Here is a 27,444-nt window from a genome sequence, read left to right as displayed (position 1 = left end):
CCAGAAATTACTTGTCTTCACAGGAGGTCTGGATCTCCCTGACTGACCCTCTCAGGTTTTGGACATTCTTAATTCCCATATACATAAATAATTTGTAAGCACTGATCAACTTGGATACTTTTCGAAAATAAACTCCTATGCTATGTCGAAGATTCTGGAAGCTGTTCCTGACAGGCATATGCAGGTGTTGTGCCGGTGCGGTTCCAGGTCGACAACCTTTTACAGAACGTCGCTGCGCTGTCTTCCTGCTTCCTTTCCTTCATCGCACGCTAAAAATAATTCAATCGAAGTTTCACAGGCGAGCAAATTGACGTTTCGCCTCCATCAATCGACATTAAGCAAGGGGCATCGATCCGTGCATTTCCAGCCAGTCGTCGGAACAGAAACAGAAAAACAGGAAATCAGCTAACAAGGCAGGAACTAAAAATTTGCTTCTCGGAAAGAGAGAGAGACCGAGATAGGTCGATGATGAGAGTTTTGATCGTCGGAGAGGGAAATCTCTCCCGACCAAACAAACGACGATCGACTCAAGAAGAAAAAAAAAGAGGGGGAGAGAATGTGACGTTCGTTTAGCCCGCGAAATTTGTTAAATCGTTAGCGTCACATCCGGGAAAGGAGTTGAACTGTGTGACGTGTCAGAGCTGCGGAAGGGATTCTCCAATCAATTTGCTCTCTTTTTTTCCTCCATTTTCTTACCTTCTCTGTCCCTTGGCGCTTGCAAGGAGACGGGAACCGAGGAAAATGTCTACGAAGATATGATAATGAGGTTATGTGAATAAATTCTCCTTCCACCTACTTCTTTATTCTCCTGTCGCACGCCGTGCTCCTTTGGATATACCATGGTGCAATTATCTGAAAAAAAATATAAAAGGGCACACAAGAGACAAGGGAGCACGTGACTGAACTATTAATACAGCAACACCCCCCCAGAGGGAGAATTTCACCCGAGTGTTCCTCAGTTAACTAACTGCTGCTCCAATTTACTGTGTCTTTTTTCGTAACTGTCAATTTTCTCCATTGATGCATTTAAAAATGTTCGCTTAGCATGTATTTTACTCTATTACGGTACACGTTTCACACTTTTGAATGTCTCTTTTCCTTCCTTGTAATTCACAATTCCGCTTTCGTTTCCAACAGCTATTCAAGTACTTCTAGAGCATGCGTCACTGTTTTAGCGCTATTGTATGTCCTTCCCTAGCGCTCACCAAGCCTATTTCATACATTCTAAAGCATATTTTCATCTTTTCAAACCCTTGCTGCTTGTCCCGTTCCATAACAACTTTCCTCCCTATTGCTAGAGACTATTTTGTACGCATTGCCCCATTTCTTGGGACATATTCATCCTCTTCTATACATATTTAGTCTGTTTCGATGCAAATACACTTTTGAGCGAAAAAGTCTGAAAGTGAACTCGAAAAGAATGTACATTTCCTGACCCTGGGTTTCGACTACACTACGAACTATATCCCGCTGAACAATAGAGATGCATTGAATGGGCTTCATAGGTCAAGTGTTCTTGTTCTTGAAGAATATTTGTATTCAGTCATCACCTCGATGAGATTACTTATTAATATGAACTTCCATCAATGAATCAATTGAAATCTAAATTTCCCGTGGTTTGTTTTAGGACTAAATAATTACATTTTAACGTGTGTAAAAGACCCTAAGTATCGCCATGCTTTTCTTGTTTTTTGGTCACAACTGTAACTTTATTCTCCTGCGCCATCTATTAGCTATTTTCAAAGTAGCTTTATAGAGATCAGGGTTACCAGGTGGGAAAATAAATAACCAGTCCTAGAGGAAATTACAAGAAAAGGTATCAAAGTTATACTTAGTCGAACATACGAGTTCGAACAACAGTCGTATAATGCTGGGGTCTGGAATTTTGATTGGGGGTAAAGATTTAGTGTACATAAGATAGTGGACTCACAAGAAGTTACTTTAAATATTAATGACATTGCTTCTGTGATGTCATAAATTCAAGATGGCCAACAGTATTCACAGTCTCCTATTTGTCTCTCTCCTTTAACTTCATTAAGAGTGGTCGTACGAAAAAACTTCCAAGAATGTTTTCCGTTTAGAATAACAAAAGGAACCAGAAACATCATGGAAGATTTTTTATATCGTTCACAGTTTACTCTCATTTTGTTTGCAACAAAGTTTTTGTAAACGATGCCTGGAATCTTTTTGCAATTAATATTTTAATCAAAACATAATGTGACATCAAGTTTGAATGAGTTAAACATTGAGCCTAATTGGCACCCAGTGTTGCCATCCAGCCAATTATTACCACCATGGTATGCGATACATGTGAAATAGCAAATAATTCCGTACAAAAAAAAAAAAAAGACGGAAGGCTGATGGGTTGGTTTCTAGAAGAGTACTAAACCAATCTCCACAAAGCAAATTATACTTCTGGAGAGGAAAAAGTTTGGGGGGTGGTGGGGATCAGAGGAGTGACCACGTCACAGAACGCATTTAACTTTTAGCACCAGGCTTCGATTCTCCCGACGATGTAATTCGGGCCTCCAACTTTCAAGATCCGGCTTAGCAGGGCCGCGCGTAAGGGAGGGGATTCGGGGCCCGCCATTAGGAGAACGAGGGAATTAAGTGTGACAGCGGGGGGAAGAACAAGCAAAATTCATCTCGAATTTCCAATGGGATTTCCGCGAGAGGCCGCCATTTTAATCCGCCCTGTTTGGAAAGTTTCCTTGGAAACTCCGCAGCTGAAACTTGTTAACGATCTAAACTTTTGCGCTCCATACGGTTTTAGCGAAATGAATCTAATTCGATTCTGTGGTGACTTAACGTCTTGGAGTTAGCGGGCTCCGGGGGGAGGGTATGTAACGTAATGCCAGAGGTGCATGTAGGTGCTTTTGCCGGTCTTCATTCTGGGAGGAGGCGAAGCTAGGATTACAGGGTAGTTAGTGTGCAATTCTGGAGAAACGAATTTGTGTTGAGGTGAAGCCGCAACTGGCAATACGAATGCTTTTACAGGAATCCAAAATTTGAATAGATCGAAGAGCGCTGTCGCAATTTTTTCTAGGAAGAACGAGGTCGCTCACATTAAATTAAATACTGGCCATAATTACATAACCAAATAATTATTAGAAACTAATAATAACAAATAATGCTTATTGTCTATTAATTATTGTTGTTGGGTGCTCGTTTTCGAAAGGCTCCCAAATGTCAAATTCACTTCCATGTAGTACAGCCTTGACTGCGTTTTGCAGACTAAAGAGTCTCTGGCGCCTGGACCTACAGCCAGGACAATCCTCTGTAGGAATTGGGCTTTCTTGTCCATATTTCTTTGTGTTTCTCCTTTCATCCATCTCATCATAATCACCCCTTCATCCACCCCGTCGCGGTTAGCCAAAAGTGGAAGAAAAACGATGTAAAATAACTTAATTCAATCAATCAATCAATTTGTGTTCGTAATTGTCCCTTCATTTCTTTCCATCTTTCATCCTCATCTTCGCAATTAGTCAAAAGTGGCAGAAACGCGAAGTAATATAAATTAAATCAATCAATTATTGTTGTTACTAGCGTCTACATCGTTTGGGAAAGACTACTTGATTCATTAGTTAAGTGATCATACAACACGACTGGTTTTCTTAGTTGCTTTTTTAGTTAATATATTGAAAGGAATCGTTAATGTATTTAGCTAATAACTTTGTGCACCTTGTTAATCACTACAGGGTGTGGATTTACGGACACTGTGGCAAATAGGAACCAAAAAAGGGCGGGAAATGTGAACTTCTTATTGACTGGCTTAGTCAGTTGGACAGTTATTGACTTAGGTTTTATGCCTTATATTGCATTTTTCACTTTTTGGTCGCTATTCTGTTATTTTTAGCTAAGCGTGACGATGATGATACATGATGGTTAGATGAAATTGATGATTATGTTCACAAAACAAGAAATTTACTTCTACCATGTACAAGAGAGGCAAAAAAGATAAAAAACGAGGGGAAAGAAGCACAAAAGATTTTTTTCGGCAGACAGGCACGAAATCTCACATGCACATACAGATACTACTACGAAAAATTCTTTGTCTCGTACCGTTGCCGTGTGGTGGCGTTAGGCTTTGGGTTACAGGACACGCGAGTCTCTTTTCCCCTCAGATTTCGGCCTGTGTATGGGACCGTGAGGAAATTGGAGAGCTACGAATGAGTAGCGTAACTCGGTCATGGGAAACCTACAACAACGACTGGGGGTTCGTCGTGTTGACCATGCGTCACCCTGTAACTGGTTGGATAATCAATCACCTCTGCTGAGACGTGTGTGGGAGTGAAGTCGATAGGTAGGCACTGACCCTCAAGGACTGTCGCCCCACGGGGATTATTATTACTGAAAATGCTTTATCCAGCACGAAACATCATGAAACGAATGTAAATAATTAGAAGTCCATATTTTACTGCAACAGTATAAGAACCAGCATACACGCAAAAATCTGCACCTATTAATCTCACACGCAAAAACATATTGATACATTCCTCAAAACGCAGTGCTGATATATGACCTATCCTAGAAGCTCGGAAGATCACTAATCATAGGAGCATTCTCGTAGAACACAAGAGAGCAGCACCAAGACGGGAGAATGTGAAAAACGCAGCAGTCCTCTACTACGACGCACCTGCGACCGAATTCCCTTATGATTGATGCAGGCGGGTGCCGAACCACAATACCACTCTTATAGCGCTATAAGATTCTCCAGCCTATCGTCTCATCTTCCCTACTAAATCAGACGCGTCTTTGTGGTCGTCTGGAAGCTACCTACCGCCTGCCGACAGTGGGAAGCAACTTTTATTAATCCCATTATTAATAGCCGTGCAGATTTCGGATTGTCTTCCCGACGCGTGGATTGCAAAACCCGTGGAACCACATCTAATTAAATTCGACGGTGCGACGTGTGCATCGCATTCATCCTCTTCCCCAGAAACCACGTTGAGATGGATCACCTTCTCGCCTATGAATTGTGATCGCAGAGTGCCTAATTGGATGTGGAAATTCCAAAGACGTGCCATATTGGAAGTGTTTTTTCAGTAATGCACAATAGATGTCAGCACCATTGTAGAGCACGATTTGATAATAATTCATGACGCTTAAAATGCACAATGCAACAATGCCATTAGAAAAGATTAAGACAAAAGGCCATAAATTGTACGCTTTGAACATAAATACGAAATACTGAAATGTACACTTGTCGAGGAATATATGTCATTATTTTCCACTTGCAATTTCAGCATTCTCTCGCACACAAACGTTGTACACAAGAGAATTAGTATTGAGCTTGGACCTCCAATGATATGATCAATATAACAGTCAATAAAGGTTTCATGTCGTGAATTATACCGTAGGAACTGAATTTGGCCAATTGTTTGTAGTGCATAATCCCAAAAATCCACCCCCAACATCAATTTCGCAGTCTTAGTTCCTGACTTATATCTCCGTAACCAACGGGCGTAGGCAGATAGTCCTTTTTTGTCCTAATCCTCATTAGATTGGCTACAAAAGAGGTTCTGTTTAATTTTTAGAGGCTTATAAATATAGGTTTTCCACAAAACTTTTGTTTTATTATTTTTCAAAACCAGATTTATTGATTTAGTATAAAAGTTTGCAGTATTTGGAGAAATTCTGAGAAAACCGGACTTTCATAGGTGCCACCTTTCCTGAGATACATCAAATCAAAAATATCCCTATGTATATCGCGATATGGCTACTCGACTGAAAATATCTTAAATGGTATAACAATGATTTCTACTAAATCTCTTACTGTGATAAAGACACATTTTTTTGGTACTATCCTCCATTTGGAGACACGTTTTCTGGTATTCAATTTCTTTCCAAGTTACAAGGCAAACATTTTCAGAAATTGCTAGAAAAAATCACTTTTTAAAGATTTCTGTTTTTTAGATTACGGCAAAACCACTGACATTATCGAAAAATTCAACAGAATCATTTTTGTAACTCATGTAATGAAGAATAAAAAAGATTATCTGATTACAGTCATTGGTTACGGACAGTCTGCGAAATTGATGTTTCGGGGGTGCTTTGGGGACGGGTCTTTCGGGATTTTACACTCCCAGTAGTGTTCTAACAACTGCCCAAAATTCAGTTTTCACGGAATTATTCCCGACATTCAACGTGATCTTGCTTTCATTGACTGAGCTACATAGCATTAATTGAATGGGTGAGAGAAAGAAGGTACAGATTCCACAAAGTGTAATTTTTCGGATATCAACGAAATAGTTCTGGGGATCAAAATACTTTATTAATTAATAAACTTTCTATTGTGAAATTATAATACATAGCTCTCACAATAATTATAAAGCAATAATTTTGTAAATTGTTTATATGTAAATAGATACAGTTAAAACAAATCGTGGAATGTTTTCCTTTTGGTTCTCACTTGAACGCAGCACGCAATAAATGCAGTTTTTAAATATTACAGCCCAGTTTTTAGTTGATATATGGAATGGAATGGAAGATAAGTGTTCTGACCAAATAATATGTTTACATTAACAATTCTCGAAAATAAATAATAAACAATAAATAAACATTTTCTTCAAATACGGGTGAACCTGCAACATGAACATTACTTTCAACAGTATTCTCTGCACAGCACTGCTAATCACTATCAAAATGTTCATTACATGCAGACTGCATGGATAAAGGTCGTGATAAAATGATGTCATACAACTCTTTGCAGTCGTCTGGTACTTAATGCACAATTTTAGCCACTTCCTCAAATTTTCTTATATTTTATCATTTAAAATCATTACTGCTTATTGCAACTTTCCCGCAATAAGCATTAGTAGTAGCAAGCACAATCTCACAGTCTTTGTGGAGTTTGAATACTTTTCCTGGTGCAGTCTACACTGTTAGAAGTTGCCGTGAAATTTACTACATCCTACCGTAAAAATTTTACGGACTCGACCGTGGATTCGAAAATACTTCCATACCGTTTTAGACCAAGCCGCGCATGCGCATTTGTGTCGCTCGTCAACTTTCACAGGCCAACATGGCCGAAGCGTATGTTTTTGTTGCTGTGTTGTGCTTCTTTATCGATGGTTGTGCTTCGAATGCCTGCGTGGAAAGTAAATCTACATAACTCAAGGTACGTATAATGTTTTTATTTTTTAACATAATGGAATGAAAATTCATTGTAACACAGTTTATTAGTGCTATATTATTATTATTATACTGCTGTACTACAGCGCTGTAGCTGTACTATGCAACGAAGCCAATAACCACGTGCATTTATTCAATTTACCTGTTTAGTGGAAGATATAAATTCATCGATGTCTTTATCACATGTATCACATTGCAAATGCCGGTCACTTTCATTAGGTAGTATACAAACGATATATGAAGTGCGTGTCTGTTGTTTACAAGTAGTACTCAGAAATTTTTGAAAGCAGAAACTTGCAATAGCCGAGTTACGGATGGTAGAAATGTTTAGTAACACAGACTCTGAGGTACAATTTTTTCTTACTTGACAGGTTTTGATGTTTTATGTAACATAGAATGTGCTTCAAAGCGCGGAAAGCACAAACAACCGCGATATTTGATTCCAAACCACAGCTCACGTAAATTAAAAACCTCCTATCTCGGAGTACTTTCGAGTATTGGTCAAAATTGGTGTATGCATATTCAAATAGCTTAAAATACGTGCAAATGATAACGTCACCAAACTTAGCACTACTAACAATAGTTACACTTCTATTTTGGTTTTGTGAGTTTTCAGTCCTTCGTGTTTGATTTACCTTATTTTATAATACATTTAAAATGTAAAATTAATATTTATTTTCAATTATTGACTTTTATTATTAATATTTTGGGTGCACTTGCACGAAGCCTTCGAGCTTTCCTGCTTCAGGCTAAGGAAACTAGGTACTTTACTTCACCATAACTCATTTCCCTGAGCTAAAAACAGCAGAAAAGCTACATAAACAACTTAATCTTTATAAAAAATGCAAACAATTTCACTTGGTGGTACAGAAAGTCAAGGGTACCTAACTATTCATCTGGTATAACAGCCTAAAAGTACTGGCTGAAATTGTATGGATTTCATCAGTAGTGACTGAATGATACTGTTAATCCTGAACCTCCACACATAAATAATTCCAGGGAAGGGTTTAAAAGCTTTACGGGAAAAAATGACACGGTGTGCTTCAATTGTCCCCTTCCTTCACCTATCCTGTACACTGAAAAAAAAATCATGCAAATTAGCCGAAATTTATCTGAAAGTCCCAAAATTATAGTAAAATTCAATATTGGGTTCTAGACCCCATCAGAGTAAAGATATTTTGATCTAGCTAATGTTATCTGTTGAGAAGTATTTAATCCCATTGGAGATTTATAAATGAAGAACTGGTCTCCCAATATTGTTCATTTTATTCATAATTTTGTATTTAGGTAAGTAGAATTACATAGCTTTGACAAAAAGTCAAGTGAATGGTTAAAAATACACATTTATAAGTAATTATAATAGTGTACATTTACACAAGTTGGAGGTGTTATACTTAACTTTGTATGTGAAAACAAAATTGAAACTTAGAAATTTTTATCTGTGGAACACTGAGGAATTTTCTAAAAAAATTAGATGGCAACACTGATTTTCACTAATATTGACTATTTGGATGTTCCATAACATATTGAGCATCCACTTAAAATCCTTCTGCTAGTTCTAAGCAAATAATGTGAAGTAAAAGCAAAATTTTTGTAATAATTCAAAATTCCTTTGGTTTTGCGGCATTTTCCAAGAATGACACTTTTACATAAAAACTGAGTGGTACTGACATGAAAGATGTTAGTTCTTGGTGTTATTTTGTATTTCCCTTCAAGTTTAAGCTGTTTATGACTGCAACAATTAGCATTCATGCAAATTTAACTGTAATTAGGTATCTTATGACTGATTTAAAATCCTTTTTCTCTCGCAAGAATTACAATTTTGGACAAAATTTGGATTTAAAGTTCCAGTAATCAAAACAATGACACAATATAAGTTTAATACACTAGATTTAGGTAATTTATGGTTTAATTGTTATCATTAAGTTTAAAACTGTACAAAATTGTTAATAATTTATGGTTTTCATGCTCAAAATTCATTTAATTACAGGTTTTTATGAGAAATTCTGATTTTAAGTCTGGAAAGTAAAAGATATGCCAAGAATTGTGCCAATGGGTAGTGAGCTGTGAAATTTCTGTGGGAGGTCCTAGAAACTGCATTGGAACCTCTTTCGGACAAGATCCACAAGTAAGTTGCTTTTCATGTTTTCAACTAGAACCTGAAGCAACAAAATACCCACCCCTCCTCCCATTAGAAATGGATCCAATAAGTTTTTTATAAGAAATTTGAAATGTTACTCACTCAATGGTTGGAAGTTAGATAAAAGATAAATAAAATAAATCATGGTAAAGGTTATTGAAAGTTTTCAATCTTGTGTTCTGGCAACTATTATTCAATCCCCTTACCTTTACTTTCCATGTGAATGGCTGTATGTGGAGAGAGTGGGTCATGGAATTGAACAATTACTTGAATTGATAGTAACACATAGGGCCTACTTTTTTTTTTTTAATTCTGCCAATTTATAATACAAACTCCTGTAACTATTTAAGGTCAGAGTGAGCTTTCCTTAAAAGTGGGCCAATTGACATTCTTTGAAATAACCCTTCCGTGTACTGAATGCATTTTTTTTTGTTGTTTGTTCATATATTTGTTATTTTGAATCAGATTCTTACATTTATTATTGTTATTACAGGATCGTCCCTAATAGAATGCATGGAAATTATGCTTTCAATTGAGCAAGAATTGATAGAATGCTTGGCTTCCTGAATGCTATATCAGTATCCATTTCAAGCATGCAACACATTGGAGTTTGGCAAAAGGTATGTTGTATCATGTGTGAATGGAACACTGCACAAACTTTCACATAATAATTAAAAAGCTCCAAGTTTGTAGTTAAAATATTTTAAATTCTCCTGAAATATTCACATCAATTCAGTGCATAAAACAGGTGGTTGGGTCCGGAGCAATGTGGTTTTAGTGCTAGACCCATACTTTAATCACCAAACATTCAGAGTTTGAGTCTTCTTGTCAGCATGGATGTGGTTTGTTGTACAATGAGATGCATAAGAATTGCAAAGTAAATTGTCCATCGCCATGTTTATTGCCCTTGTTTTACGAAATGAGAGCCTAAAAAATGAAACAAAATTTCAAACAAGCTGCTGAAAATTTCTACACCAGCACTTGCATGCATAAAAGGTCAGTCCCTAAAAACACGAAAGAAGCAAGAGAAATATGAATGAAAATTGTTATGGACAATTTGCTGACCCAATACTTGTGCATCTCACAGTACCATTTATTATTTAATCATAATATTGGTCATTGTTAGTATTGTCTCTTAGATCTAAAAGATGAATGGTTTAAACACTGAATGCAGTACTGGGTTTACCATATGATTTGGCACACACGGAACGGAAGTAAGGTAAAGCCCCTCATGCACCATGACATGAAGGCACAGCGCAATGTGGAAGTTGGGCCCCACCAGTGCTGTGATACCATAATTTACCACAGCTATACACTAAATTTCATGAAACGTTAAGTGGAGACCATGTTTCCATTAACTATGGATTATATTTCTATTAAATATATGGATGAAATCTGCAAACTTCTCTAAAAATGTGGAAAACGTGGTGGAATACTGATGATGATGATGATATGTGGCATTTTACAAATAAAAACAAATATGGAATACATATTTTCATGATTGCATTTCAACATGCAGGCTACAGTACAGTATGTTATTGTATCTCCATTTCTTGTTTCATTGCTTTTTTGATTTTAGTTTTGTTTTCTGTTAACCACTTTAATAATACTCGTAATGACACTGAAAATGAAAACTTTCAAAAACGTACATAAGAAGTTCTCTTCTTGTTTTGAACTGACATAATGCAGACTTCAATTGTCTCTTGGCAGTAAAGACATCCAACTAACTGGATTGTCATGGTTCACATAGGAGGTGTACTGCGTAGAAATTTTTGCAAAGAAAATTCAGGCTTGACCAGGACACAAACAAAGTTATTTGGCATACCATGTCATTGCTCTACGGACTGAAATAAACCAGGGCTGGCTTAGTAGCTAAGTTAGTATAGTTACTTTTTCAAATTAGTTACTCTATGGGTAACTGGGAAGGGAGGGGTGAGACAGCTGAAACATGGTATTGATCACATCATCTCCATTGTAGCCAGTAGAGAATGTGGAACCATGTGCCTTCATGGAATGGTGACAATTTCTGCCACCTTTCCACATATGTATTTATTTTTTGAGGGAACTGTATCAGTGGGAAACCACTACTGAGCTTACGCACCACTGAACACCTTTGACAATGTTATTCTGTTACTTGAGAATTAATGAAATTTTAAATTTATGCTGTTGCAATTGCATTTGGTTTTGTATCAAATTCCTTAATGGTATATTTCTTCTTCCCAGGTGATTTAATACAGCAGAAGGGTCCTAAGTTAAGAAGAAAAAAGCACAAGTGCAATGTAGTAATTATTTGACAAAATGCAAAGAAACAAGTGTAAAGTGAAAATAAATAAAAAGTAAATTATAATTATGTACTTGGTTGATTTGAATAAATTATTTATATTATTTGAATTATTACATCTCATTTGAAAATTGCATTTTTAAAACTGAAAAGTATTTCAGAGGATTGCACCAATAGCAGGGATGGAAGATTGGTAGTAATGCCAGTAAAAGCCAGTTTTTTTATCTTATTTTACTTATTTATTTATTAATTTTTTATGTTGAATTGATTCTGTTGGGCTATCGATCAAGTGGGTTCTGCAACTGTTGTTTCTGAGCTTTTGAGAATAATGTCAGTATCTTCAGGCTAGAATTACTTCTTTACCTTTACCCTGAAGATGAGAATAAAGTCAGATCTAGGAACTTCTCAGACTTTTGTAGAATTCATGTGGTCAAAGAGAGAGAGAATCTGTTCATCATTTGCCTACAGAAAAACTTCGGCTTATTATAGTATTGTGTGTGTTTATGAGTGCACTTTGTGATTTACTTGTTGCATTGTGAGGAACTTGAAGTGAAATTAATTTTTTCGGTTCAATTACAGATATTTTTGTAATATTTCCTAATTTAAGTAATAATAATTATTGTACTAACAAAGTAGTCTCATTATGGAAATTATTTCCATAAATGCTAAAACATTGAAATTTTAAGGTTTGAGGGCTATGTTTTCCTTTCTGCTTTCTATTATGTTATTCACAGGGTTCCTGAATATCTGAAAACACTGAGAATTTGTTTTTTGCTTGGAAGGATTTTAAACATATTTCACCTCTTCCTCATAACTGTTTTTCTTTGTGAATGTATCATATCCTTACAATGCATTCGGACACACATACATATTGTAGTAAAGGGAGAGGTATAGTTTCAAGTCCACTTTATGTTCAGATAGGCTAATTGGGGCTGGACCTACAGTTTTGAAGTGGAATCCAAACCATTGCATTATGCCTCCAGCAGAGTATTGAACTCAGGACTCGATCACAAGGTAAGAATAATTTCATTGTGCCATCAGAGGGCCTGGAAGTATCTAATAAAATAATTAAAACATTGCCTTCAAGAACATGTTAATTTTGTCCAATGAAAATGTATGTCATTGCTGGTTATGGAGTTGGTGGATGCCATAGAAATGCTATTTAATTAATAAGTTGTAATTATTATTTTGGTTATTATTGGGTTAAATGTGATATTGATTATAAATGATGGAATGGGTATAATAAATACAATGATACTCCTGTATGAACTGGGTTTCATACCTGGCACATCTATCTTGATGGGAGTTAGCTCACCAGTCCACTACAGAAGCCAGAAGGGGGCTCAAATACGTAATTCGTAGGTCAGTATTTCCCCCTAGTTAAACAGGTAATTTTTACTTTCTAACTACTGTCGACCTCTGCAAGGGTATGTAAATCAATTGTGTGTTGTGCAAATGTAAAATTCTATTTAAATGCCTTAGTATCGTGGAAAACTGAACTGTGCTGCCAAGGAGTGTTTTAAGCACATACATTGGCAGTGAAATTGGAAATTTTATACCTATGGCAGAACAAAATCAATCATATATATGTAATGTAAAATAACTTTTTGACATTAAGTCTGGCCAAAAAAGTATAATTTTTTACATTATGCAAAAAAGTATTCCATCTAAATACAGCCAATTATTGTTTAAATTACGGCATTATGCCGTATTTTTTAAAAACAAACATGTTAAAATTACGGTATATTACCGTTTAATATACAGGTATCTGTAAAAAGAAATTTACGGTCACCGTAATTTTTACGGTATCTGGATGGCAGCGAGAATTGACGGTCTTAGACCGTTTTTTTTACTGTTAACTTTTTACAGTGTATAAAGTCGTGTGGTGTCAAATATCCTTTTTCTTCTTCTTTTTATGTGAGATGCCTGTACTTGCTAATTTGAAATACTTCTCTTCTTTGCAAACTTCTAGTGCTTTTTTTAAACAGAGTAAGCCACCATTGCTTGAGGTTGATTACGTTCGATTTTCAACATTTTTTACTTCAAATGTTGGTTGATTCTCGTCGGTGCTGAGAGCTAAAAGGCAAACATTCCAGGAATGTTTTCCTTCTTCCCCTCAATGATATTTCCTACTGACTACTACTACGAGCTCGATCCCCGGCCGGTTCAAATCCGGGAACTTTTCTAACGATGGAAGCGGCCCCGGCGCCCACCCAGTGTCGAATAACATGGGTACCTGGGCGAAACCCTGGGGGGTAAAGGCGGTCAGGGGCGTGATGCTGATCACATCACCCCATTCACGACCGGATCAAGAAAGTGTGGGGCGTTACCCCCACACCCCCTATACGCCTTCATGGCGTGGTGCTATGCACAGGGGAACACTTTACTTTACTACTACGAGCTGAGAGGGAGAATGTTTGCTCTTTCTGTGTCAGTTCATGCAGCTTAGCTTAAGCAATAAAATGACTATATCAGCTCAAAATGACCAAAATGTGGAATCCTTGCCTTCTTTCTCTCAGGCATTCAATTAGTAATTTCATTAGTACATCGCGAGTTACTTCAACCTCCAAGAGCCAGAGCATCTAAACATATGTAAACTTGGTTCCTACTATACCCTGTTGCCAACTAAACTTCGTACCAGCTAACTGTAGACCAGGAGAAAAAAAAACATGTCTCTGCGCAAGTAGTGACCCGAGACGGCTCCACCAATGAACAGTGAGAGAAACGGGATTGTGTAATGGGTGACGGGAGTCTCCCGATTTGCTCCTTCGCTATGCAGCGTTGCAAACTTTTGAAAAGGATAATACCGAACGCACATGGCATACGGACCGCCAGGTCCGTACGATTGGTTTATGAATTTCTTAGGGAACTATTAGGAATAAAACTGCAAGAGCAAATTTTGACAAGCCGTGCACTTAGAGCAGGGGCTAAGGTCTGGACCGTACGTCCGTACATGTACGGTCAGGACTGTACTGTTGGCAACGCTGCGCTTTCACCACTTGACTTTCCTTCTCCTCCTTATCTGCCGATATGCGCAGCCCTGCTCTACAGTTAGCTGGGACAGGGTATATCTCTGGAGCAAGGCCGCGCATAGCGGCAGAGAAAGGGGGTGGGGAGTCGAGTGGGAAGAGCGAAGCAGTACACGCTGCTCTGAAGGCTGGCAACTGCAGCGTGTCTTCCCATTTCGCTGAATGGCCCAGAGGCGCATTATATCAGACTTCACACCTAAGTAAAATTTTCGGCGAGAGGGGAATTCCCGTTTTACCGAATGCCCTTTCGCCGAATATTTTGAATGAAGGAAATTTTCCCGCCACAGGGAAATTTAAGGTGTTTGAGGAGTCCTCAGGTGTCTTCCTCGTCTGGTGCAAAATTTAAAAACAATTTGAATGAATTGTGACTTTACAGCACAAATTCATTTTGCTTACGTTCATTTGCAAATGTACAATTCTCTATTTTTAACTTCAAATGTTAATGTTAAAGTTGTTGTTTTATTAGGTTGGTTTTCTCCGTACGATAAATTGTATTACATTAATGTGTTTGGCAACATTATCGTTGCCATGGTAACAGAGATAACAGTCAAGAATTCGATGTAACAGTTGTGAAGTTTTGTGAAAAAAAGTTTCTATCAAAAAGTGATTTGCTGCGTTTCCATTTATGCTAATATTCAGGTAATTTAGATATAGGTAATCAGCGCACATAAGTTCGGCTTCGCCTTCACGTATTGTGAAAGATATTTTTCATTTAATAACAGTACATGAATATAATTAATCATCGACGGCAACAGCACAGCATCGCGCGTTGGTGGAGAAGGTGTCAGTCAGTGTCCTTTATAAATCCTCAACGTGGCGGCAAACTTGCGGTTTACGAACAATTCGTGTATCGAATTTGTAAACGAATGGAGGGCAGATGAGCAAACGAATCTCATGCGGCAACCCACTGCATATACTATGTCATTGACGGATTCTGGCTCAATAATCTACTACTAGGATGTGTGGAAATCAACGACTTTCTGTAGCAGTCGCAGTAAAGTTAGTACACATGTTAATCGGGACTGCACCGACAGTTTAAAGTACGAACGGGAGACGAACCTATAACTTTTGGTATAGGTCTTATGGTTGTTGGTGTTTTATGACTCTGGGCCTTAAACGTACTTCTTAGTTTTTAGTGGCGGAGAACAACAACACCTTAGTTTACGTTGCCACTATGAATGTAGGAAAACTTTTATTTTAACACTTATTATCTTGTTATGAGTTCTCTTATACGCACGACATAATGGAACTACGCAGTTCCAAAATAAGATACTTCGAACATGATTTATGTTTTAATCTTCCCTGTTTTTGAAATGTCAAAACATTTATACGCAATATTAAGTACAGTGAACGTTAATAACTTTAAAACACAGCAATAGGAATTAACATGAAACTTACATTTGTTACATCCATGTTCTCTAAAAAGAAACGAACGAGCTGCAAAGCGAGAATGAAGGGTTAATTACCACGTTGGAAGCTGGTAATTGACCGAATCGACAGAGGTTGAGGTGGATGCGTTCGGACAAGCAGGGAAGGCAGATTGACTACCTGCGCTATAGGACTCGCTCAGTGTATGTGGACGCTGTAAGTTACTGTTTGCACTTGTATGAATAACGTCAAAATTTTGTATGAATGAAATCCCGCACTGTGATTTTGTAAATAAAACATTTCTTGCATTTACAACGAGTTTCTGATATCCGATTAGTATACATTCACTTTCATCGTCAATGAAAATGTATAATGAGTTTTTGATTAGGTTGAAATATTTTTTCCCTTCAGTTCCTGAAATTTCCCGGCAGAGGGAAAATTTCCTCGCCTCAAAATATTCAGCGAAAGGGGATTCGGTGAAACGGGAATTCCCATTTCGCCGAAAATTTTGTGTAAGCGAGAGTTATTGCCACTGGGGCATTCGGCGAAACGGGAGGTAACCAACTGCAGTCGCTTACCCCTCTCCTCAACACAATCCCGTTCCCTCTCGAGTGTTCATTGGTGGAGCCGTCTCCCGTCACTATTTGGGCAGAGACTTGTTTTCGTTCGCTTGCTCCACAGATCGCTGGGACAGGGTATAGCAAAGTAGTAATCAATTTAAGGTGATCAAGCTGTGGGGTGTAGTGGTTTTCCCGCTACTAATTAGTGAATTTGACTAATATAGCACAAAAAATGACCAGAGAGAAAAAAAAATCATGTATATCGTAATAACTTGCTTAATATAAACATCACAGAAACTCCATTAACATTTTGACGCTCACAAATACTCGGGTGAAAAATTTCATTAACCCCAAAAATCTATACTTGCTACAGAATCCAGAGACAAAAAACTCAGAGCAATAATCAATATTTCGATTTCAAATACACAAAAAAATTGCAGCTCTACACTGCCTTTCTAAACATGTAGAACTCCCCTCTCTACCACATATTGTCACATCGCCCGACCCGGAGGCGATGAAAATGGGGACAAACATACGTGGTGACGCTGAATTAACCTCAGAAAATTACATCTGAAAAAAAAAAAAGAGCGTGGGGAAAAATCTCCGCCCCTGGGTTATTTAGACGTGACGTTTACATCGGTAACACCTAGTTTTACTGCTTCGTTAAAAGAAAAAAAAACACAGATTTTTCTCCATCCAACTCGCTGGTATTTGCTATTTTTTTTTATCGACACACGGGCACGCATTACAGCGATAATGGAAAGAAGAATCTGGTGTTTGTTTTCGCATTAATTGAGAGGATTTGTAACGTTAATTTACTACATCAATATCTGCTCAGTTAAACGTGGCTGTTGTTCCTACTTCGTTGCGTTTGTAGCTTCCCTCTATTACTGGCCTGAGCGCGTGATCTGAATAATGTACTAATAATTCGAGAGAAAAGGGAGAGGGAAGTATCGCGCATGGTATGATGCATACATTAATTAAAATCTACATTATTTTACATAATTCCAGGGCATGCAGTCTATTAGCAACCAGGCTAGAAAGATTGAACGCAGTCCTGAAACTGAACTCTTGTTTTTCTTGACAGCCACTTGCTTCGTCACGATAATGCCACACCCCATACCGTTGGAACTGAGAGTAGATTTGATTTGATTTGATTTGATTTAGTTTATTTTACTTCGCGTTTTGTGCCTCTTGGCTAATTTGCGAAGATGGGGATGAGTGATGAAATGATGAAATTGATGAATGGACATTCACAAACAACCAAGCCCGACCGGGATTCGAACCCGGGACCCTTGGCGTCGCAGCGCGATGTGCTAACCACTCAGCCACAGGGTTGGGCGAACTGAGAGTAGAGGAGGAACATTTGCACGAAGTAAAATGGTCTACCAACACTGGTTTGGATACTGGCGGATACAGTCTAACTGAACATTTCTTTCTGAAATCGATACCAGCTTCAGATTATTCTACGATTGATTGATTGATTTTGTGTTTTAAGTCCGCTTTATGCACAGTAAGGCTTATCGGAACTGGACCTACAGTTTAAAGTGGGATGCGAACCACTATGAGCCGGGGACCCCTTGAATTACAAGCCGATGACGTTACCACTACGCCATCGGGGAGGCCCAGATTACTCTGCGAGCCTTCCATTTCACACCCATGATATTTCTGGTAAAATGTGTCCTTATAACGAGACATATTCACTCGAATGAAAGATATAAGAGATCATTTAAATGACATATTTACATCGATCAACGCGAGATCGTGGACTAATTTACAACAAAATTATCTTCAAGGGGCCTACTCTTACTGAAATTACGCAACTTTTGGCATTGCTGAAGAGAAATTGATAAATTCACATGATCAAAAATAAAATTAAAGAAAACAAAACGTTAAGGGGTGTGTGAAGGTAGTGCCCCATACATTCACACTCCCTGCCACTTGTGGAGGCGATGGTGACCAGCAACACGCTCCGGCCTGGTTCATCCTTCACTCCATTTATTAGTGTCCGAGTGTACACCAGAGCCGCTTCATGCAGGGATATTGCAAGTGAAAATTCCCCGAGATCACCCAGCACAGGAATTGAACCCGGTTCTCCCGCGTGGGAGTCAGAGGCTCTACCGACTGAACCAGCGCAGTTCCGTATCAAAGCAAGTACCTTATTATAAGAAGAAAAATAACCATAAACACTTGAGAAGGAGGTTAACCTTCATTAGCGACTATTCCGTTAATAGGGAAATACATTGTAACATTATTGTTTCATTTCAAAATTTGGCTGGAAAATGTTTCCAGAAGTTCGAGAGTTCATGCAGTAATACTATATACATTTTAATTATCGTATCTACACATATTTAAATAAAAATACCTTGTTTTTATAGGCACAGTGGTTCGAATTTAACTTTAAACTGTAGATTCAGTCCCGATCAGCCTATCTGAGGATGAAGGGAACTTGAGTTTGAAGAGTATGGGTTTTAAGTCCACTTTATGCAGAGAAAGGCTAATCGGGACTGTACCTACAGTTTTAAGTGGGATCCGAACCACTATGTGCCTCTATCGGGTATCGAACCCGGGACCCCTTGAATATAAGTGGACGGCGATGAAGCAAGGGAACTTAAACTCTGGCAAAACTGCTACCCTCCTCCCCCAATCCACAATCCGCCACTAATGGATCTGAGGGATGCTCTTACGAGACAATCGATGCAAGAGTGGAGGGGGTGGGGGGAGGTCCAGAGAAGATACCGCAGGAAGCCGAAAACACATACATGAGCGCGCACCTAACTGCTCAGGCATCGTTCTAATGTTTGGCTTCCCCTCGTACAAATTGCTCCCCTCGCGGGTGCGATTCCTCGGCGCATTCATCAGCAAGGAGGCAGGCGTTGACCCAGGTCAGTATGGAGAGCATCATCGCAGATTCCGAGGGGGGAGATGATTTCATGGGTGGTGACTCAGGGACGTCCAAATTGGCACTTGGAGGGACAGAGCAGTGCGGAGCGGCCGTTCACTTAATAGTTTTGCAAGCTTGGATGTTGGGGGAGGGGAGACGCAACACGATTATACGCGCCGGCGAAAGCACAGAAGATTACTTCAGATGTCAAGAAGGGCATTTATCAGTTGATGTTCTTCCAAGAACACGGGATGGTAAAATGGTAACAGTTCATTTAAAGATACTAGTCGATCGTGCCATTAGGAGGAAATGGGTTCGAATCTAGTTTGAGGTGTAAATTATTTTATGCTGATATTTTCCAATTACCGGGATTAGACTCTTAATTGCAAAATGGTTGCAAAATAAAGCGAATCTGCAGTAAATTTCGAGTTCAAAGTTTCTTTCCCCTTGATGTCACAATCTTTTACTTGACCTTCATTCTATTTTCTATTTAATGAACATACATGTATTCTCAAAATATAGATTACTGTGGCCTCTGCGATGACAGTATCGTCGTTGCTTTGTAATCCAGTTTTCCTGGGATCGGTACCCGGTGGAGGCACATAGCGGTTCGGATCCTACTTTAAATTACAGGCCCAGTTGCTATGGATCTTAAAACAAAACGTAGAACTCAAAAAGTGAGTTACTGTCTATTGTTTAATCTATTGACTTGTTCGTAGCAAATTTGTAATCTCGTATTACAATATTTGATTGATTGATTTGCTTTATCTTACTTCGCTTTTCGGCCACTTTTGTCTAATCGCGAAGATGAGGATGAGTGATATGATGAACTTGATGAAGAGAGACTAATAACACCCATGCCCAGGCCGGGATTCGAACTTCTGGCGTCGTAGTGCTCTGTGTTAACCACTCCGCCACGGAACCAGGCTACAATATTTGAGGCACCACTCCAATAACGATTGTTTACAAAGAATGTGTGGCTTTTGCAGCTCAAGGCTAATCGCAACTGTGGACGAATTCATGAAACACATGGTGGGACAACGACATATCTAAACTAAGCAGGATACGAACCTACGATCCTTGTGAGTACCGTACGCTAACCACACCGCTACAGAGGCCGCCGGACATGCCTTGTCAAAGTATCCAGCTCGAAGATCCCGAGCGCTTCCTTCTCATTGTTCTAATCAACTGAATAGGTCATCCTTGCAAGGTATTTAATACGCACGTCTGATGTGTGAAGCGGGTTGCCTGCTCCTAACGCTGACTCAACGGAGTTAAGTTTTGCTTGTGACTGTACAAACACGCCGTGCCCATAGCACAGACGTTAAAGTACGAGGGAGGGAAGAAGCAGTATCCTTCCTTCTGAACTTCGGCCTTCCTCGTCCTGATTTTTCTTGTCTTTCTCCGTCTTTAGCTCTGGAGAGCTGGAAAGCAATTTTTATTTTCCGAGATTGGCGCCATCAATTAATCAACAGAAGGAGGAGCAGAAGAACGTAGGGACCGGAGTCCCATTTTTACCGGAAGCGAACCAATTCTCCGGCAATTCCCACCGTTTAATGTCCCAACAAATTGATTGATAGCGTTTTTTCACCCCAACATTTCTTTTATTATTGCGCTTTTTCTTCTTCGTATATGGCAACAATTATCGTCGTTCCCTCCTCCGCCCCCTTGCAATCTCCTCTCCAAAAATCTCATTTTCTTCACCCTTTTAACTCGTTCTTCTTACTCCCGTCTTAAATACTCCAAGCACGAACTCTCACCCAAGGGGCCGCATTATCAATCAACTCATGCACGACAAAGGTAAGGCTCTCCTCTGTTCAATGCGCCTTGCCATCGAGACTCATAGGCGGTAGGGAGCAGCACCACGCTCCAGTCGCCTTTACCTCCAAATATCCCAGGTAATTAGAAACATTATGCAGAGATATTGGCGGAAAATTTCCAACCTGAAATTTGGAGGAGTCGCGTTCAAATCCCGGCCTGGGCATAGGTGTCCTCTAAGGGTATCCCTTCATTCTTCCTCACCGTTGCGATTAGCCAAAGGTGACAGAAAAGCGACGCTAAATAATAAAGATCAAATCAAACCAATCCAACCTGAACTCGTAAGGGACATTACTTGTAACCATTACGTAATTCAAAGTAGTAGCATAGCGTGCGTGCTGCGATTCTAGGCACACTGGTTGTGAAACCCGGAACAGACGAGACCCTTTAATTTTCTTAATACGTCTTGCTTCAACGCATCACGAATTCGAAAGTAAGACATAAAAAATTAAAAATAATTCTTAAAATACACAGAAATATACAGACACCAGCCGGTTATGAATTTCTGTACACAGTCAACATAGATGAAGTTCATGAAGAAACATCACTAGTATCACCAATTATACTATTTCAAGCGCATATGAGACAGATTTTTTTAAGTTCACTTATGCACAGGTAGGCGGACCTCACTAATGGCGTAATGGTAACGTCGTCGCCTTGTAATCAAACGGTCCCAGGTTCGATACCCGGTGGAGGCACATGGCACAGTGGTTCGGATCTCACTTTAAACTGTAGGTCCAGTCCCGATTAGCATTCCTGTGCATAAAGTGGACTTAAATCAACAAACCAACCAATAAAGGCACAGGTAGGCTATTCGGGACTGGACCTACAGTTTAAAGTGTACGCTCTAAAATGCATTTTTTGTTCCCCAACCAGAAAACGTAGGCTTTTGAGTTAAAACAAATTTCAGGCTATTTTTAAGGGTAATACACTTATTTTATAGTGCCTATTTTCAATGGTTTCATTCATAAGTGCCTAATTTGAAGATAACTACTATATTATAGTGGAACCACAAGCAAAAAAACCTGTGCAGACCCGCGACTCCTGTGCGCCGTACTCCAGCGTAAAGGAGAAGGGGAGAGTGGAGCATGCTTCCTTATGGGCCGAGCTGAACGGAAGAAGGGGAAGCTGCGCGGTGATTTTTATCGAAGGTTATTTTCCTTGTGGTCGCTCTATAGTGTCTAATACGAGAAAATACTGAAAAATATGTGGATGTCCATCAATTTTAGTGCCTACTTTGTATTTTTCGGTGCCTTTTTTACATGCCTATTTGATAGTTTTGAGTGCCTATCGAACGACCTTATGATAAGTATATTAATTAGATTTTAATAAACCTTTTTAAAAGATAGGTTATGACAGTTGTCCTTTACATCTCGTATGAGAAGGTTCAGGGTAGTCTCTTTGCAAGTGAGTCTAATAGACTTACCGCTTTGAAGCAGACTGTGCAAGTTGCAGTGACGTAATTGTCTTTCCCGATAGGAACGTCACATAATGTTACCTATTTTATAATTTGTAACACTGTACTGCTATTTCATGTTGTGAAATGTTATCATACTTGAAATTTAAACCCCCCTATTATCGATTAATAAATTCTTGTTTGTGTGTAACGTAATAAGAATGTGAATATCGAAATACGTTCTATATAAAGTTCTTTAAAGTCTTTGGCGGCACACCAAAATATCTGGTACCGCTGCAGTGTGTGTGGCTAAACGGAGCAATTAAATATTTGGATATCGCGAATGACAAAAGGTTAGATAGAAGTAAAGTTCGTCGTGCAGCATCGAGCCATGAAGGCACTTTTAGGGAAAGGGGGGGAGTAGAGCCTCATACATTCTCTGCCATTTTGGAGGTGATGTGATCAGTACCACGCACCGGCCGACTTTACCCTCTTAGGTACCCATTGATTTGAACCGCTTTATGCGGGGACAAGGCTGGAAAAGATCACCCACCCCGTGAATGACAAAAGTAATGGATATTACGTATCAGAAAGAAAGCAATATGCACAGAAAATTGTTTATGTGTAAGGCATCGTCCTCTGTGACGGAGTGGTTAGAACACCACGCTACAACGCCAGGATTCCGGGTTGGAATCCTGACCTGGGCAATGGTGTTCTTTGCAAATGTCCCTTCATCAATTTCATCATATCATCGCTCATCCTCATCTTCTCGATTAGCCAAAAGTTTCAGAAAACCATAGTAACATAACAACAATTTCATGTGCATGGCGTAACACTTACATGTATCTTTCCATATCTTTAAGTGGATAACTTCAACTATACCGCGTTTGTTACAACCTGTCCCGCTTCCCGCGCTAGTTGCTCCCTGGCTTTTCTCGGTGCTGGGGAAAGTCAAAGCCAGGCAGCCAATTAAAATACGCAACGTCGCAACAACGTCTACGTAAGCGCCTCTCTTCTGGCTTTCATTCGCTCCTCGCTGCCCAGCAGACGATTTTTTTCCTCGTTTCTCATTGGCACCGAAACTGTTGAGCGCTCCCTAGCGCGGGAAGCGGGACAGGTTCTACCAAACGCGGTATAGTCCCCGCCCGAATTACACCAGCCACAACACATTTCGTTACGTGAAAGCGCGTTTCAGTATACATGAAGTACGTGTGACTAAACGAAAAAAAATAGTGCTATTACGAATTGTCACAGAGCGCGAGGTGAAGATTGATGTACCGTATTATATTATTTTCTTTCAACCGAGAGGACATGAAGGGAACATCAATATGACACATACAAAGTATACTGTAACATGTCTAAATGATTATGAACACATCAATCTCGGTTGTGCGACAGCGTGAACGGATATTAATACACGAACAAAAAAAAAACCAACACATGTACGATGAGCATGTTCGAACAAGGCAAAAAAAATATTACAACGCGATATCCTTTACGGATGAACTTGATGGAACATGCTCACGTGATGTAATTACAGGGCGACATCTGCAAAGGTCGATGGTTGACAATGCGAAGTTGCTCGAATGTAGCAGCACGTTGAAGTGTAGTTTTTTTTTGTGCGGATGAGCAATCTATTGACACGCCATCAACCGCCAGCCGCTGCCTGGAATAGAATGACACCGCCACATGTGAACCACGTGTCAACATTTCCAGACCTGTTGGAGCGCCAGCGATGGACAATTTCACCGCCGAACTAGGCTATTGTTGCAGCCGTATACAGTTGGGCTGTTTTCGATGAGATTGCAATAGCTCCGTTCTGTTCATTGCACTTTTTGACTCAAGTTGTATACTCTGTCTCGGTTATCTGTGGAGCAAGCGACGAAAAAAGTCGCTGCGCAAGTAGTGACGTCAGACGGCTCCACCAATGAACACGTGAGAGGGAATGAAACTACGTGGATGGAGGGGGGTAGCTGCTTCGCTCCACCCCCTTTCTCTGCTCCTATGAGCAACCTTGCTCCAGAGATATCAGGGACAGAGTATAGCGTAGCGTAATGCTAATACTGCGTTGGGATCGAACCAGAGAACCTGAGCCGTCTATTGGTGGTGTAGTCATTCATCATTCATCTTTCAGATGGTAATCATTCGCTTGGCCTAAATGTGATATATGCAAGATGTTATATTCAAAGTTATGGCAAGAAAACTTACATGTACAATAATTGGATTTCTGTACTCTCCATGACTGAACCGATACGGATTTGTCTAGAAAAGGATATTACTTGCCTCACAATTAGATGAAGGTTATTTCCACACTTGTCCTCTCGACATGTCTGACCTCCCTGTCAGAATTCACCTTGTTCACCATTGTCCAATAATCGTCCCCCACTTCCATTCTCTCTCACCATCCGCGATCTTTACTCTGTCTCGTATCCTCGCCAACCGTCAACTGTCTTCGCTCTCTCACGATTACAACGATCATGCCATACCCGTCTCTCAAGTCAATAACCTAACCCTTGCCTGATTACTTATTCCGCATTCCTTTCTCTATTTCCTGCTATGCTAAGAATGACAGAAGCCTTGCCCCTTCTTACCCAATACCTTGGGTACGTTACGATAGTCATGGTGTATCCTAGTGTTAGGCTGGTGAAAGGTAATGAGTTCAACCAAGTAGACGACAATAAGCGGTGTTCAAGTTCAGAAGGTTCAACAAATGCCTGTCTGCTGCTTTAAAACTTTCATTTGGTTGGTTAGCACGCACCACGTGACCATACACCACACCTTGAACCGCTCCAGAACGTAGTGCAAACGGTGCAGACACCAAATACACTACTTGACACCAAATGAACGAAGTAGACGAGTAGGTGTTGCACTGCGTAACCAACTAGACGCGCGAATGTAAGGTGGTTACGTGGTCTTAGTTCGATACATTATCGTGACGAGACTGCTGCATGTTTCGAGTTGATACATGCTATGAGTTCTTTGCGACCTATGAGTTCGAAACATGCAACGGATTTCATACATGCGCTCGTCCTTGTAATCAAATGATCCTACGTTCGATACCTGGCCCGCTTATGCTCATATTTCTATGTAGAGCACACATGATTCTAGATTCCTTGGCAGAATTCAAGCATAAATGCCTCCCTCTTATCAGAAAATAGATAAAGGGTCATAGCCCCTGGCGTCATAGCGCGATGTGATAACCACTCCGCCACGGCGGTCGGCCGCAGTGTTAGAATAAGTGTAAGTAGAAAAAGGATAAGTTTCTATTAGCATTGCATGCTGAGTATGTACTTTATCTATGAGTATGTATTGTAGACGGTAGGGCAAGAGTGACGTATGCAAGACCCTTGCTCAGCATAATATACGTGTGCTCCAACTTGGCAGGAGCATTGCGTCAACTCGGGGGTCATGCTGCCAAGTTGGAGAACACGTATATTATGCTGAGCAAGGGTCTTGCATACGTCACTCTTGCCCTACCGTCTACTATATGTATCTTTCATCTTGGGGTTCTTTCAGCATTCAATAGATCAGAACAGTCAGCGCCATACTTTGATCTTCTCTTTCTATGTATAAGATATTTAATTCAGTCATAATTAACCGATTCTCTGTCCAGTGTAAGAACGAAGTCAATGCAAACAAATTCACGTGACTTTCGAGATATCCTATTGGTTGTTTGAATGGCGCTGTGCATGAGTCTTGCCCGTAGGAATATAGTACATGTGATAAATACATACCACTCAATGTAGCTCCTATATTGAAGTAATGGGACCTTATATGTATTAGGGAGTATGAAGCTACGACTAATATATTCGTACAGAAAGTACCACCGGAACTAATACATAGGGAAGGAACTATTTCCCAGAAGTCACGTGGTATTGTTTACATTAACTGCATTCTCACACTGGATGAAGAATAGCAATAAATGTGCATTATGTTGACTTTAACCTGATATTCAAATCATTTTTCGACAAACAAGAATGAATTGCAGAATTTCTCAGGGCGGAAATAGCCTGACGATCAAGTCTAGCTCACTGTAGCCAGAACTTTATGGCGTTATCTCGACAGAAGATTCTTAAAGAGGTTAACTCTGACAGTTAGCAGACATTTGTCCCCTCCTATCCCCTGGAGTGTCTGCAATCCCTATTTTCCGCCCCACCCCCTCTATCCTGCGGGATTTCTTTAGTTATTTGCTTCAGTGGTCAGCCGCCGTCGGAGCAACGTCGTGATTGGTTACGATTTGGGGGAAATCAATGACGACAGAACACAGTCGGTAGACGACAGCTAGGAAGAGTTTCCAGTAATAGGAGTGGGCTTGGATCCAAGGGACGCGTCTTCTTTCAGTAACTATTTTATGTTGGGAAACGTAATGTGGTTGTGTAAAAACAAGTCATCTTCCAGTTCCTCTACTTTCGGAGATCTAGACATGGCACACGATGCGGCGCCGGGAGAATTCTTTCTCGAAAATTTATGCCGTAAAAGAGATATGTTCAAGAGACATAGAGGCGAAGAATGAGGGTAGGAAATAATAAAAGAACACGAGAAAGTAAGGGTAAGACTTCAAAATGAAGAAACAAGGGGACCACACGAAACAGAGAGAGCGGGGGAGGAGGAAAAGGAGGAAGGAAACTAGATAGAGAAAGACAGAAAGCAATGGAAATAATCAGCGTGTGTGCCACAGAGGGGGGAAGAGAAGGAAAGAAAGTAAGAATAAAAGAACACGAGAGGGGGGAGAGGGGAGAGAAAGTGGGGAAGAATTGAAGGAGAGAAACATACAAGGAAGGAAAAGGAAAGAAGCGAGAAAAGGGAAAAGAAAAGCATGAATGTAGTTAAAGAA

At 39.7% G+C, this 27,444-nt stretch overlaps 1 protein-coding gene and 1 long non-coding RNA gene across 3 annotated transcripts in view; one reads left to right on the top strand and one right to left on the bottom strand.

Moving 5' to 3' along the window:
* The window catches only part of Sema2a (Semaphorin 2a), a 1,542,453-nt gene that overhangs the window by 815,828 nt on the left and 699,181 nt on the right, over window positions 1-27,444 (bottom strand). The window lies entirely within an intron of this gene.
* LOC145985774 (uncharacterized) lies at window positions 7,004-11,665 on the top strand. Its single transcript, XR_014441445.1, has 4 exons — window positions 7,004-7,120; window positions 9,125-9,262; window positions 9,768-9,894; window positions 11,498-11,665. It is a non-coding gene; the product is annotated as an uncharacterized LOC145985774 (long non-coding RNA).

Source organism: Lepisma saccharinum, chromosome 3 (genome assembly GCF_977018435.1).
Source record: "Lepisma saccharinum chromosome 3, izLepSacc3.1, whole genome shotgun sequence".
In the NCBI taxonomy this organism is placed as follows: Eukaryota; Metazoa; Arthropoda; class Insecta; order Zygentoma; family Lepismatidae; genus Lepisma; species Lepisma saccharinum.
This window is presented reverse-complemented; position numbering and strand designations above follow the sequence as displayed.